Genomic DNA, 11,674 nt, shown 5'->3' on the forward strand with positions numbered 1-11,674 from the left:
ATGCTCGACTATGCTTGGAATTGATAGTTTTGGAAAGAAGACACTCTGACGTTTCCAGAATTGCAAAGATTTTCACTGTGAGTGCCGTTGAACAAAAGCTTCAGGCAAAACCAAGATGTTTGAGCGCCCAGGAAATGAACAGGATTTCTGAAGCTACGTTTTCCATGATCGCCTTATATGGCTGTGAATGCGACAGGAATGAACGGACACTTTCTATCGTTTCCCCAAGGTGTCTGCAGCATTGTGACGTATTTGTAGGCATATCATTGGAAGATTGACCATAAGAGACTACAATTGCCAAGTGTCCCGCACGGTGTCTGCGTGGAAATTGGTGCGCAAAAGTCAGCTACCAGTATTTTTCCATCCGAATCAGAGAAGAATGCAGGCTTCCAGGGACGGCATTTCAATGAAGAGATATATGACAAAACACCTTGAGGATTGATTCAAACAACGTTTTCCATGTTTCAGTCGATATTATGGAGTTAATTCTGAAAAAAGTTTGACCTGTAGGTGACTGAATTTTCGGTTAGTTTCGGTAGCCAAATGCATAGTAACAAAACGGAACGTTGTGTCCTACACAAGAATCTTTCAGGAAAAACTGGACATCTGCTATGTAACTGAGAGTCTCCTCATTGAAACATCTGAAGTTCTTCAAAGGTAAATTATTTTATTTGATGCCTTTGCTGGTTTTTGTGAATATGTTGCGTGCTAAATGCTAACGCTAAATGCTAAGCTAGCTATCACCACTCTTACACAAATTATTGATTTTCTCTGGTTCTAAAGCATATTTTGAAAATCTGAGACGACAGGATTGTTAAGAAAAGGATAAGCTTGAGAGCAGGCATATTTATTTCATTTCATTTGCGATTTTTAGAAATCGCTAACGTTGCGTTATGGTAATGAGCTTGAGGCTGTAGTAACGCGACCGCATGCGGGATGGGGCGGACTATGAGGGAACCTGCTGCAAAAAAATATTGGGTATGTTATGCTTCTCACCGATGCATTCCCAGCACTTGACTGGCCACTGACAGTCCCAACAACAAGCGTGAATCACAATGTATCACAACATAGAATAGTAGAGATTATTAGCTAGCTAGTTAATACATTTGTCAATAAACTAATGCTATATTTACATCTCTTTCGGTGCATAAACAATCTAAATAAGACTGTAAAATGTCTTGTCCTTTGAGTCATAGAAATGGTAATGATAGCTATATGCTACTAGAGATGTGTTGTGCTATTTTTATGATTTGGAAGGAAAATTGTTTATAAATGTTAGGCAATATGGTGGAAGCTGCATGATGCACGGAAGTAATGTAATTGTCATATTTTATAGTGTTTGATCATCATTCAGATACACAAACATTCCAACCAATAAACAGAGATTTTTTTATATGCATATTTCCTGTAGACTACACATCTCCAGAAAAGACACTATAGAATACTTTAGCATCATAACTCAGAACAGTAAAGCAAATACAATTCACTACCACTTAATCTACAATATTCCTTTTCACAAACATTACAGTCCAGATAGACTGCTGGATTTCATCTTCAATGCGGTCACCCCCTATCTGTATGTGGAGGAGGTGTGTGAGTTCGCCATCCCAGAACCCCTGTGTGCCCAGTACGAGAGACCTGACAAGTAGGAAGCCATCGCTGGATTTGTGTCCTCCTTCAGCAATCTAGGGTGAAAGTGAAGACTCTGGGCTCAATAGGTTCTTGCACCATAGTCACCGGAAGAGATGGCGTATGTACGTTTCCAATGCACTGACTAATTGTTCCATCTTTAAACATCTGTTTATGACCAAGATTATTAATTTAGACCTGATGCTCACATATACACACAAATACATACTCTTAAACCTCACACTAAACTAATCTCTCTCTTCTCTGTCTCTCATGCCCATCCTCGTCCTAGACCTGTGTGACCACACCAAGGTGTTCAAAGATGGCAGATGCCTGCTGACAGATGACAGTTTTGTCCTGGTGGGCTCCTTCTTGGCCTTCTTCGTCCCCCTCACCATAATGGTGGTAAGCTACTTACTCACCATCAGTGCCCTGCAGACTGATGCTACCATCTGCCTGGACCAGCTGTTGTTCCGGCCCAAGTGAAGTGCCACCCTGACCCTGGGCTTCTTCCTTCGGGTTCTCACACTCCTGCTCTTCTTCAGGCGTTCACTAAGCCGTGACACAGGAGGGGTTGGCAGGGCAGAAGGCCTCCCAGCTTCTGGTCATGGTCTTCTTCCTGATCATGGTCATGTTTTGTCCCTTCGTCATCACCAATGTGTGTGGGGGGGCTGCTGAGTGTGTTTGTGTTGGTGGCTACCTCTCCTCAGCCTCTGGTATACACTCTGGTCAAAATACAGTATAGCAGCATTCTCCTGCTACATAAGCTGTCAGTGGTCAGTTTTGGTCTACTCAAGGTGGTGGCTCTCCCATAGACACCAATGCGATAGCAGCTGGGGCTGGTCTACTTAGCTCATTTGACCTCCATTGACACAGAAAACATTTGTATGTGTCACTTCCTTTTCCATCTCTGCTAGTAACACCAGAAAAGAACAACTGAGCCAATGCTAAAGTATGAGCAACAGCCAAGGGGCACGCAGAGATACGTTTCCCACCAAAACAATCATACACCTAGCTGGGTACCAGTCTGCTTAGCTAACGTTCCACTACTTGTACTCTGTGTCATGTTTCAATTTTGTTTTGCAATGACACAGAGTTCAAGGAGTGGAATGTTGGCAAAACAGACACCATATACAAATCAACTGTTTATTTGTATATATGTCATAAGGCGCTGCTGCACCTTCTTCACCACGCTGTCTGTGTGGGTGGACCAATTCAGTTTGTCCGTGATGTGTCCGCCGAGGAAGTCCTCCTCCCTGTAGGCCGTCTCGTCGTTGTTGGTAATCAAGCCTACCACTGTAGTGTCGTCTGCAAACTTGATGATTGAGTTGGAGGCGTGCATGGCCATGCAGTCGTGGGTGAACATGGAGTACAGGAGAGGGCTCAGAACACACCCTTGTGGGGCCCCAGTGTTGAGGATCAGTGAGGTGGAGATGTTGTTACCTACCCTCACCACCTGGGGGCGGCCCGTCAGGAAGTCCAGTACCCAGTTGCACAGGGCGGGGGTCGAGACCCACATTGATACAGAGCATCCCAAACATGCTCAATGGGTGACTTGTCTGGTGAGTATACAGGCCATGGAAGAACTGGGACATTTTCAGCTTACAGGAATTGTGTACAGATCCTTGCGACATGGGGTTGTGCATTATCATGCTGAAACACGAGTTGATGGCATGACAATGCGCCTCAGGATCTCATCACGGTATCTCTGTGCGTTCAAATTGCCATCAATAAAATGCAATTGTGTTTGTTTTCCATAGCTTTTACCTGCCTATACCATAACCCCACTGCCACCATGGGGCACTCTGTTCACAATGTTGACATCAGCAAACCACTCACCCACACAAGGCCATACACGCTGTCTGCCATCTGTCCTTTACAGTTGAAACCGGGATTCATCTGTGAAGAGCACACTTCTCCAGTGTGCCAGTGGCCATCAAAGGTGAGCATTTGCCCACTGAAGTAGGTTATGACGCCAAACTGCAGTCATGTCAAGACCCTGGTCAGGACGAGAAGCACGCAGATGAGTTTCCCTAAGACGGTTTCTGACCGTTTGTGCAGAAATTCTTTGATTGTGCAAACCCACAGTTTCATCAGCTGTCCGGGTGGCTGGTCTCAGACGATCCCACAGGTGAAGAAGCCGGATGTGGAGGTCCTGGGCTGGCGTGGTTACGTGTGGTTGTGAGGCCGGTTGGACGTACTGCCAAATTCTCTAAAAGGACGCTGGAGGCGGCTTATGGTAAAGAAATTAACATTCAACTCTCTGGCAACAGCTCTGGTGGACATTCCTGCACCCAAAACTTGAGACATTTGTCGCATTTTGTTGTGTGACAACACTGCACATTTTAAAGTAGCCTTTTATTGTCCCCAGCACATGGTGGACCTGTGTAATGATCATGCTGTTTGATCAGCTTCTTGATATGCCACACCTGTCAGGTGGATGGATTATCTTGGCAAATGAGAAATACGCTTTTCGTGCGTATGGAACATTTCTGGGATATTTTATTTCATCTCATGAAACATGGGACCAACACTTGACATGTTTGGTTTAAAATTTTGTTCAATATAGATTGCAAACATAATTTGTAAGCAGTTAGGGAAATACTATTGACATTACTTGAAACAATGCGACAGCTGACAATAGCAAACCTGACAATAGCAAACCTATCAAAATGAATTAGAATATATTCTCAAACTTCTTAAAGCACTGGTTTATCCCTCATTTATCCCATGTAGCAACAGCTATATCAGAGAGTATCTTTAGCTATACAGAGTTACAATATCCTATCAGTTACCACGTGATAAATACAAAACAAACCACATACAGTATCTGTCTGAGTTATACAGTTATGAGGATACAGTATCTGTTATATAACTGATTTATCTGTTTGCTCTTGTCAACTATAATGGAAGTCGTTTCTCACTGTCTTTTGGAGTGTATGTCTGTGTCTGCCTGAGTGCCCGTGTTTCATCGCGAGTCATGCTGGGTCTTCCACGGAATGGGTGCCTTTTGCGTCCCGTTTATATTTTAATTTAAGTAGAAATTGTGAACCAATATTGAATTTTAAAAGCCTGTTTCACCATCATTGTAAAGCCCTAGTTATTGATAGTCAATTTTGAATATTATTATTTCTTTAAATATGATTAGTGATTAATTAATGTCTGTCACTCATTTTAAGGTCAACCCTGTTATGTGAACTGAATTTTCATTTTAATATGTTGAAACTATTCCTTTTGAAATATTTATTTCAAAATAAATGATTGAACATCTAACTCAATAGTCAAATCATAGTGTAAAAACAGGTGAACTGGTTCTCCTGTTTTTGGTAATTTTCTGGTGTTTTCTGCTAGAAAAAGAAGCAGGTTAAGCATAACACTTCAACCCTATTACCCATAGATCGACAGGCTAGAAATGTTAACAATTGCATTTTTTTTTGTGAAGCTTGCATTTAATTGCCAATCACTGTTGCACACAACAATTATTTTTTTAAATGCTTACTTACGAGCCCTTTCCCAAAAACACAGAAAAATACAATTGTAACCATAAAATAACTAGGCTGTATACAGGATATACAAGTTATATACAAGGTGTACCGAGTCAGTGTACTGGGTTACGAGGTAGTTGGGGTAATTGATTGAGGTAACATGTGCATTTGGTTTGGTTGGGTGATTGATTGAATGTCTGTAAGGGGTGAAAAGCAGAAAGTCCGGGTAGCTGTTTAATTAACTGATCAGCAGTATTATGGCTGTTCAGGAGCATTCTGGTCCCAGACTTGGCTCTCCAGTACTGCAACCATCTGGGAACAGAGAGAACAGACTGTGGCTGGAGTCTTTGACAATTTTTCAGACAGCGTCTGGTATAGAACTTCTGTATGGCAGGGAGCTCGGCCCTAGTGATGTACTGGGCCGTACGTACTACCCTCTGTAGCACCTTACGGACGGACGCAGAGCAGTTGCCATACAAAGCAGTTATACAGCCAGTCAAGATACTCTCAATGGTGCCGTTGTATAACTTTTTGAGGATCTGAGGGCCCATGGCAAATCTTTTCAGCCTCCTGAGGGGGAAGAGGTGATGTGGACACCGAGGAAATATAAGCTAACGACCCGCTGCACTACACTCTTGTCGATGTGAATGGGGGTGTGTTCGGCCCTCCGTTTCCTGTAGTCCACGATCAGCTCCCTTGTCTTGCTGACGTTGAGGGAGAGGTTGTTGTCCTGGCACCACACTGCCAGGTCTCTGACCTTCTCCCAATAGGCTGTCTCATCGTCATTGGTGATCAGGCCTACCATCATCGTTTCGTAGGCAAATTTAAAGATGTTGTCGTGGGTGAACAGGAGGGAACTATGCACACACCCCAATATCCTTAATTTCATTTAAGGAGCTAAGAGCTTCTCCATTATGGGACAGTTTCTACATGCATCCAATCCAGACCTCAGAAATCTTCCTGACACGATATGAGTCCAGGGAGACATTTGACATTTTAGCAGACATTCTTATCCATAGTGACTTACAGCAGTGAGTGCATGTATTTTCATACTTTTTTTTCGTACTGGACCCCCATGTAAATTAAGCCCACAACCCTAGCATTGCAAGTGCCATGCTTTACCAATCTCCTTCACATGTAGGTGATGTATCTAAGCATACATTTGCACCACATTCAGTAGTAGGCTATACAAGGTATGGAAAGGCAAACATCATTTTATTTTATCCAAGTTGCTATTTCCAAAGCACATCTTTGCTATTTCTGCAGCATAGCAAATCCAATCGCAACACGTTTTTTTTGTAAAGATGCAACATAGGCCAATCTTTTTTAAAATGTTATTTTATTTATTTAACAGAAAATAAATTGCACACCCTCAATACCCCTGCCTGCCCTGTTTGTTATGGACGATGAATGCAGATTTGGTTGTCAGCAGCGGTTCCTCGCAGTCCAGACCCAACGTTAACTGTCACCTTGAGGCTTGATAGGGGGTACAAAAGAAAACCTGAAGGCAATTTTGTTATTTGTTAACTAGCGAAGTCTACAAGTTAGCTTATACATTTACATTACATTTAAGTCATTTAGCAGACGCTCTTATCCAGAGCGACTTACAAATTGGTGCATTCACCTTATGAGATCCAGTGGAACAGTCACTTTACAATAGTGCATCTAAATCTTAAAAGGGGGGGGGGGGGTGAGAAGGATTACTTATCCTATCCTAGGTATTCCTTAAAGAGGTGGGGTTTCAGGTGTCTCCGGAAGGTGGTGATTGACTCCGCTGTCCTGGCGTCGTGAGGGAGTTTGTTCCACCATTGGGGGGCCAGAGCAGCGAACAGTTTTGACTGGGCTGAGCGGGAACTGTACTTCCTCAGTGGTAAGGAGGCGAGCAGGCCAGAGGTGGATGAACGCAGTGCCCTTGTTTGGGTGTAGGGCCTGATCAGAGCCTGGAGGTACTGAGGTGCCGTTCCCCTCACAGCTCCGTAGGCAAGCACCATGTTCTTGTAGCGGATGCGAGCTTCAACTGGAAGCCAGTGGAGAGAGCGGAGGAGCGGGGTGACGTGAGAGAACTTGGGAAGGTTGAACACCAGACGGGCTGCGGCGTTCTGGGTGAGTTGTAGGGGTTTAATGGCACAGGCAGGGAGCCCAGCCAACAGCGAGTTGCAGTAATCCAGACGGGAGATGACAACATATACCCCAACATCAAGCCTATCTAGCTAGCAAGCCCTACTTACTGCAAGTCAAATTAGCAGACATTCTTGAATCTAGTTAATAAGATAAATAAAACATCTCAAATTAGCTACTTGCTTTGGAGTAAACTCTTTTGAGGTATTTGCTGAACAGCTTCTCAATTCATTGTTTCTCCATTTGTCAGTTCCACCACACACCATTTACACACACATTTATGGTGCCCAAATTCAGAAATGACAGTTGGAACTCCACAACAGAAAATATGTGATTCCAAAATGTAATATTTGTCAAATTATTGAGCATGTCCTCAAAACTCAAATAAGCATCAGAAATTGACCTTATTGAGCACATCAAGATCCTGATATGGACCTCAGTTAAGAGCATATGCATTGTATGTACTGAGAAAATACAGTGTTTTCTCATCAATCTACACACAACACCCCATAATGACAAAGAAAAAAACATTGTTTGGAATTTTTGCACATTTATTAACAAATAACTGAAACATAACATTTACAAAAGTATTCAGACCCTTTACTCAGTACTTTGTTGAGCACCTTTGGCAGTGATTACAGCCTCGAGTCTTCTTGGGTATGACGCTACAAGCTTGGCAAACCTGTGATTGGAGAGTGTCTCCCATTCTTCTCTGCAGATCTTCTCCAGCTCTGTCAGGTTGGATGGCACAGCTATTTTCAGGTCTCTCCAGATATGTTCAATCGGGTTAAAGTCCGGGCTCTGACTGGGCCACTCAAGGACATTTAGAGACTTGTCCTGAAGACACTCCTGCGTTGTCTTGGCTGTGTGCTTAGGGTCGTTGTCCTGTTGGAAGGTGAACCTTCGCCCAAGTCTGAGGTCCTGAGCACTTTGGAGCAGGTTTTCATGAAGGATCTCTGTACTTTGCTCCATTCATCTTTTCCTCGATCCTGACTAGTCTCCCAGTCCCTGCCACTGAAAAACATCCTCACAGCATGATGCTGCCACAACCATGCATCACCGTAGGAATGGTGCCAGGTTTCCTCCAGATGTGACACTTGGCATTCAGGCCGAAGAGGTCAATCTTGGTTTCATCAGACCAGAGAATTTTCTTTCATGCAAAGATTTTGCATGAAAGAAAAATATAGAAAAATATAGATTTCATATTTGTCAATTTTTTGAGCGTGAAAACTTAGAAATGTATCAGAAATTTTCCTTATTTTCAGTATATGAATAGCATATCAAGATCCGGATATGGACTTTAGCCAAGAGAAGCATATCTGGAATCAATATAGCTTCATATCTTAAATATGATGAGAAAACAAAGATGTGCTATGTATAGTCAGTATTTGTCAACATGAAGAGAGAAAATAGGATGTCGCATATCTCAGGCGATTGAATGAGTCCATATCTGGCCATATTCGGAGTACTCCCAATATCATATATGTCTAAAAGACACATCTGGATCCACAAAACTGAAAAACATGCATTGGAAATGGTCTGTATTCTGAATAATTGCAGAAAAAAATTAGTAACTCGCAAAATGTATTATTTACTTTTTCTAGCATGAGAGCTACTTTAAAAAAATAAAATGTGGAGAGCTACTTTAAAAAAATAAAATGTGGAGAGCTACTTTAAAAAATTAAAATGTGGAGAGCTACTTTAAAAAATTAAAATGTGGAGAGCTACTTTAAAAAAATAAAATGTGGAGAGCTACTTTAAAAAAATAAAATGTGGAGAGCTATGGAAAAAAAATTCTAGCTTTCAAATGGGCACATTCTTCTCTCCCCTGCAACTCATCCCCGGGTGATTAGTGCACAAGAGAAAACAGTGCATTATGTTTTCTGTCAATACCTGGTAAAACAATGGTTAATAAACAACTTATTTTATTGAACCTTTATTTAAATAGGCAAGTCCAGTTAAGAACAAATTCTTATTTACAATGACTGCCTACACCAGCCAAACCCAGACGACGCTGGGGAAATTGTGAGCCGCCCTATGGGACTCCCAATCACTGCTGGTTGGGATACAGCCTGGATTCAAACCAGGGTTTCTGTAGTGACACCTCTAGCACTGAGATGCAGTGCCTTAGACCGCTGCACCACTCGGGAGCCTCAAATGTAGAATTGCTCATAGAGAAACAAGGAAATTGGATGTTCTGAGGCCATGTCAATGCTTAAATCACATTTGTTTTAGGACTGGAAGAAAACGAACACATTTAGATTTTTGAGTGTAATTCCCTTTTAATTGCGCATCTGGCCCTTTAATTGTGCATCTAACGAGTGAGGAATGTGCCTTCTAACTGCTGGTCTAGTGATGGTTCTATACTGCAGCTGCTCATTTCATGGCAAAGTTTATAAATAAATAACACATACAAATATATGACTCATGATATAGGCTAATCTCCCATGTAAGCCAACTTTGCAGTTAAAATTGAATTATGAAAGGTGTTGGGGAAAGTATCTCTGTCAACCCACAAGACGGTTATCACATCAACTGGCTACACACGGAGTGAAAGTCAAACGGGCGCACCACACAGACAGACGGGCAATTTTGCTGTAAATTAATTGGCAGATATCGTTTGAGTTTCTAAGCCAAAAGTAGTCAAGGATGGGATAATGTTCACGTTGTGTTGATTAGATAGTAGCTGGGAGCTTGCATTCTCTGATTCTTGTGAGGTTTATGATAGTTTGCAATGGAACGTGAAAATTGCATATACTTTCAGAATTGTTTGGCGAGCTACTTAGATGGGTTGCAATCGACCTGTTGGAGACCCCGGCTTTAGAATATCAAAAATGTTTCATGTAAAGATATCCCGATATGGACCTTTTCGCCTAGTGGTTGGAGACTGAGCTGTAGGCCATGAACAACATTCTCAAATAGGTGTTCCTCTTGTCCAGGTGGGAAAGGGCAGTGTAGAGTGCAAAAGAGATTGCGTAAACTGTGGATCTGTTGGGGTGGTAAGCGAGTTGGAGTGGGTCCAGGGTGTCTGGGGTTAGCTAGGCGTTCTTGGGCACAGGGCTATGGTGGTCTGCTTGAAACCTGTAGATATTACAGACTGGGTCAGGGAGAGGTTGAAAATGTCAAGGAAGGCACTTGCCAGCTGGTCAGCACATGCTCTGTGTACGCGTTCTGGTAATTTGTCTTATGAATGTTGACCTATTTAAAGATCTTACATCGGCTACGGAGAGCGTGATAACACAGTCGTCGGAACAGTTGTTGCTCTCATGCATGGTTCAGTGGTGCTTGCCTCAAAGCGAGCATAGAAGGCATTTAACTTCTCTGGTAGGCTTGAGTTACTGGACAGCTCGCGGCTGCGTTTCCCTTCGTGATAGTTTGCAAGCCCTGCCACATCTGTCAAGCGCCAGAGCCGGTGTAGTAGGATTCGATCTTAGTCCTGTATTGATTCTTTGCCTATTTGATGGTTTGGAGGGCGTAGCAGGATTTATTAGTGTCCCATTCCTTGAAAGCGTCAGCTCAAGCCTTTAGTTCAGTGTGGCTGTTGCCTGTAATTCATGGCTTCTGGTTGGAATATGTACGTACGGTCACTGTGGGAACGACGTTGTCGATGTGCTTATTGATGCTGGTGACCTCAATCCTATCGGATGAATCCTGGAACATATTCCTGTCTGTGCTAGCGTAACAAGTCCTGTAGTTTAGCATCCGCTTCACTGGTACTTCCTGTTTGAGCTTTTGCTAGTAAGCAGGAAAATAGTTATGGTCAGTTGCTTCTGTGAGAGAAAGTGATTTGCACAGGTGACATGCTCGTAGAAATTAGGTAAAACTGATTAGTTTTCCTGCATTTTGTTTGCTTATGGCCAAAGTTAAACGCAATATTGCTCCTCACACCAATCCAAGAGTACAGCCTCACTGATTGTCAGATGACATAGGGTTAGTACAAATTATATTTTTTTAGGACCATTTTAGCTGGGAAATAACTGCATTCCCTTTCATTGGGAGCAGCTACACATACCCAATACAGTACACACAAATGTCACAAACTACCAGTCAAGCCCCAGTGTTCTTTTTCTATAAAAGTTACTGGATCTGTGGCCAGACTTAACCAGTTGTTTTGGAACCCACCAGGCTACAATTGGGTCTTATGAGCCATGAGGACCTTGCTCCCCATCTTATCTGCTCTGAGATACCTACAATACAGCAGCAGTTTGAGTGAGTCAGGGTTTTTCCCTGATCTATCTGGAATAAACTTGTGGGTGTACCCAAAGGGTGGGGGCAATATGGCTTCTAATACTGGCAATACGGGACAGCTGTGTGCAGTAAGCCAAGTTAAATGACTAACGCAAACAGTGACAGCATTGACCAAAGGGCACAAAATCACGTGGCAAAGTTTTACAGTTTGGATAGGATGACTTAGCAATTTTGCAGTTTGCCATGTAAACAAA

The 11,674-nt window shown here is 42.7% G+C and overlaps 1 long non-coding RNA gene across 1 annotated transcript; it reads left to right on the top strand.

Annotated features, from left to right (window-relative positions):
* Nucleotides 1–2,269, top strand: LOC127906536 (uncharacterized). Its single transcript, XR_008061794.1, has 3 exons — nt 1–657; nt 1,529–1,754; nt 1,922–2,269. It is a non-coding gene; the product is annotated as an uncharacterized LOC127906536 (long non-coding RNA).
* Nucleotides 2,270–11,674: the final 9,405 nt, after the last annotated feature.

This window comes from Oncorhynchus keta, chromosome 12 (assembly GCF_023373465.1).
Source record: "Oncorhynchus keta strain PuntledgeMale-10-30-2019 chromosome 12, Oket_V2, whole genome shotgun sequence".
NCBI lineage: Eukaryota > Metazoa > Chordata > Actinopteri > Salmoniformes > Salmonidae > Oncorhynchus > Oncorhynchus keta.